Source organism: Nuphar pumila, chromosome 14, assembly GCF_984573655.1.
Source record: "Nuphar pumila chromosome 14, dmNupPumi1.hap1.1, whole genome shotgun sequence".
Lineage (NCBI taxonomy): Eukaryota > Viridiplantae > Streptophyta > Magnoliopsida > Nymphaeales > Nymphaeaceae > Nuphar > Nuphar pumila.
The window spans coordinates 7203905-7208637 of record NC_143262.1 but is presented as its reverse complement, the minus strand read 5'-3'; the positions used below and the strand labels follow the sequence as shown (position 1 = coordinate 7208637).

The 4733-nt window shown below is 37.0% G+C and overlaps 1 pseudogene; it reads left to right on the top strand.

Annotated features, from left to right (window-relative positions):
- Positions 1-890: 890 nt before the first annotated feature.
- LOC149816212 (purine permease 1-like) lies at positions 891-3911 on the top strand (annotated as a pseudogene).
- Positions 3912-4733: the final 822 nt, after the last annotated feature.

The following is a 4733-nucleotide window of genomic DNA, read 5'->3' as shown; positions in this document are numbered from 1 at the left end:
TCGTTATCTATCAACCACCATAGCTTTACCAATAGTGCGTTATTAAAATGCCTAAGGTCCTTGATCCCCAAGCCTCCGGGAGAGATTGGTAACGTTACTACATCCCAACTTATGGGCGTTGCAAGTTTTTTGTCCTCTTTGCCCCCATATAAAATTTTATAGCACCCTATTTATCTTTTTGAGAACAAATTTAGGGATGGAGAAGAGAACCATAAAATGTTGTGCTACTGTGGTGAGGGCGTGATCAACCAAGATGAAATTACCGGCTTTTGATATTACCTTAGTTTTACATGATTCAACTTTGCTACGTATTTTGTCTTCCACCAACGTTCATAGATTAGCATTTGTGACACCTAGGTATTTCATTGATAGCTCCTTTTTCTCGCATTGAAAAATCCTTTTGGCTATGGTCTCTAAACTCCCACTCTCATCGTTTACGGTCACAAATCGACCTTTTTCGTGATTTACCTTCAAACCAGAAATTTTGAGAATGATACAATGTAACTCATTTTCTTTTACTCTGCACTATATTTTGAGATGATACTGGAGGATGACATCAATAAAAAAAGGTAGAGGCAAAAACAGTTGAGAGGTCACCGACAATTCCACGTAACTACCGGTCAGTCTTCAAAGTATCCACAATTTATCACATTTTTGCATTACAACCACCCTGCACTCTTTGAAATATAAATAGTACTCATGCAAGAAATAAAAAGCATTGCTTCTTTTGTTGCACATTCTATTATCATCTCTCTCTCTCTATTTTTTGAAAGATTATTATCATCTATATTAGAATCTGCTCTTCATCCCAAACATACATTCATCTGCACCAAAAGATGGATGTTGAACACGGCCAATCGCCCACAACAGAAGTTACTCATCGCAGACACATGAATAAGTGACTTCTCCTTGTCAACTGTCTGTGCTTAGCAGTAGGTTCTACTGCAGGTCCCCTGTTACAGAGGCTCTATTTCTTAAAAGGGGGAAATCGCAAATGGTTTTCGAGTTGGCTCCAGACTGGAGGTTGGCCGGTGATGGTCGTGCTTCTTCTCATAAAATACGCTCATCGGCGCCGATCTGATCAACAGTCCAGAACTCCAATTTGGCTCATCACACCGAGGCAGGCTACCGCGTCAGCTTTCGTGGGGATGCTGATAGGACTTGACGACTTCATGTACTCGTTCGGGCTGTCATACTTGCCAGTTTCTACTTCATCTATGCTGGTATCTACACAGTTGGCTTTCACTGCAGTGTTTGCATTCATAATTGTGAAGCAAAGGTTCAATCCCTTCTCAATAAATGCAGTGGTCTTGCTTACCGTTGGTTCAGTGGTGTTAGGACTCCATGCTAGCAAAGACAGACCAGATAACGTCAACAATTTCAAGTATTACATGGGTTTCTTTTTAACGCTTGGAGCAGCTTTGCTGTACGGGTTGATATTGCCACTTGTGGAGTTGATTTATAGGAAGGCCAAGCAGACTATAACGTACACGCTTGTATTGGAAACGCAAATGGTGATGTCCTTTACCGCCACTGCTTTTTGCACAGTTGGTATGCTGGTGAACAAAGATTTCCAGGTGAAATATAGATAATCAGAAACTTGCCATTTGTTATGGTTTCTCAAACGATCCTTCTCTTCTTTAGTTCTTCTTCATGGCGGAAAGAAACTAAGGCCTTTCATCTCCAAGATGGGCCTGAATTCGCACCATGGGGATAGAGAATGAATCGAGTCAACCTGCTATTCTGGTGCATATCAAGAAAATCAAGGATTTAACATCCTCTAGACCACACACAACACACACACACACACACACACACACACACACACACACACACACACACACACATATATATATATATATATATATATATATATATATATAGAGAGAGAGAGAGAGAGAGAGAGAGAGAGAGAGAGAGTTAGAAATATGGGCATTTCCAACACTTTTTTTGCAAATCTAACTATGTGGATGTGTTTGACATGGTGAATTTGCTAGGAATCAACCATTAAATCTTGTGTTTTCAATGAAAAAATGTTATTTTTGAATGCTTGAACATTTATGAAGATTATAAGCTATTGCTTTTAAAGCCTTAAAAAAATCTTGTTTATTCATCAAAATCGGATGATTCAAGAGCGGGTTCTTATAAAACCAATCATGTAGATGGCATCCATACAATTAGATTCAAGAGAAAAGAACAAAAAATTTATGAAATCACAGTTCACACATTAATTCTCATATTCTAGTGATTATATATATATATAGTCACCAGGACATGATTACTGAAATATGAGAACTAGAAATATGGGCATTTTCAACACTTTTTTTTGCAAATCCAACCATGTGGATGTGCTTGGCATGGTGAATTTGCTAGGAATCAACCATTGGATAGTGTATTTTAGAAGAAAAATGCAATTTTTGAATGCTTGAATATGTATGAAAATTTTGAGCCACTGATTTTAAAGCCTTAAAAAATCTCGCTTATGCATCAAAATCAGATGATTCAAGAGTGGGTTCTTATAAAACCAAGCATGTAGATCACATCTGTACAGTTAGAATCAAGAGAAAATAATAAAAAGTCCATGAATATGAGAACTGAAAATATGAGAACTAATGCGTGAACTGAGATTTTTATGGTTTTTTTTTTCTTTTTTCTTGAATCTAACCATATGAATGTGATCTACATGTTTGGTTTTATAAGAACCTGCTCCTGAATCATCCGATTTTGATGCATAAATGAGATTCTTTAAGGCTTTAAAATCAATGGCTCATAATTTTCATAAATATTCAAGTATTCAAAAATCATATTTTTTCATAGAAAATACACAATCCAATGGTTGATTCCTAGCAAATTCACCATGCCAAGCACATCCACATGGTTGGATTTGCAAAAAAAGTGTTGAAAAGGCCTATATTTCTTGTTCTTATATTCTAATGATTATATATATACAGTCTTGGGGCATCTATACCTAGGACTGGTAAACAAGCAGAACAAACCAATCAGAAGGTGTTCAAGTTTCGTTTGTTTGTAGAAGCTATCAATTCTCATAATTCATGAGTTTATTTGTTGATCAGACCTCATGGACACGATCTACATGCATTTTAGTAGAAAACAAATATTGAATCATGTGATTTTGACTTATATGTAGTTTTTTAAGATCTTCAAAAATCAAGGGCTCACAATGTACCAAAGATTAATTCATTACTTAAAGGTATCCTATTTTTATGTTAAAAAACAATATCCAAAGCTTGGTTTCTATCAAACAAACTATGTCGAATGCATCAATAAGGCATGATTTCCAGAAGGTGGGTCTAGGTTCTCCAAGAGAACCGAATCATTACTCTCTCTATATATGTCAGAGAAAAAATCATGTTTTAATGCTAAAACCATTAGACTCAAAATGTGGTCCCTACTTAAATGAACTATGCAAACAGGTACTATCAAGAGATACCAATAAATAAATAAATAAATAAATAATATATATATATATATATATATATATATATATAGAGAGAGAGAGAGAGAGAGAGAGAGAGAGAGAGCAGACCTATTAGCTGCTACTCATTATTTTCAAACATGGTTAATGTTTTCAGGTTATCACAAGAGAAGCAAGTGAATTTGGACTTGGTGAGACCAAGTATTACATCGTAATAGCATGGACAGCAATCATTTGGCAGCTCTACTTCATAGGCGCAATTGGTATCATCTTTTGTGCTTCATCTCTGTTCAGTGGCATCCTCATTACTGTTTTACTTCCCGTAACAGAAGTCCTGGCTGTCTTTTTCTATCACGAGAAGTTCAGTGGCGACAAAGCCATTTCATTGGTCTTATCTCTTTGGGGCTTTTTCTATTATTTCTATGGAGAGTACACCCTAACCAAAAAGAAGCTGCAGATAACAGTGGTGCAATAAGAAGAGATTGCCACTTCATGAAAGGACTCTACTGTTTCTCTTTTGTGTTATACACAATAAGGCATCATACGGTGATGAATGCCTATGTATGTTTAATTTGTGGGCATCTTTACTGCTCAATAGTGTTACTACGTATTTGAACATTTGCAATTATTGCAAAGAATTGGATTTCTTAAGAAGCAGAAATTACAAATTACTTGGGCATGTTGCATTGGACGAATCTTAGCGAATAGCTTGCCATTTTTATTTAGATCCACAGTAAAATTCATTTAAAGAAGATGGAAAATTTTAGCACAGCATAGATGGAACAAGGATGACGATAAATCACCCAGAAAGAAAAAGAAAAGGTAAAAATAAGTTTTTTTGCAAATTAATCCCTGCCTTCTAAGCCATTTGACCTCATAAAGACTAAAAAAAATTAGTGAAAACGGCTCCTCTACAATCATCGAAGGCCATTTTATGAAAAACAAAGACTGACGTGCAAAAAGTGTACGAGAAAATTTTCAAAGTGGGCCCCGAGGAGGGCCCTTCCTCTCTTTCTCTCTCTCATCTCTCCATGCTCTCTCGTCGTTCCCTGCTCTCTCATTTCTCAATCCCTACTCACTCTGGCGACTCTCTCCCTCTTTACTGCTCACTCCGGCGATCCCCTGCTCGGCTCCCTCCTTCTCTTTTCCTCGCTGCTCAATCTGGCGACCCCTTGCCCGAAGTACCCTCTCTCTCCTCATCTCTTCTATCCTCATAAAGGACTATTGTTTTGCCCTCTCAAGGATTATCTTGCAAAAAACAAGGCAACCCGTTTCCAAATTTTCAAGTAGACCAATT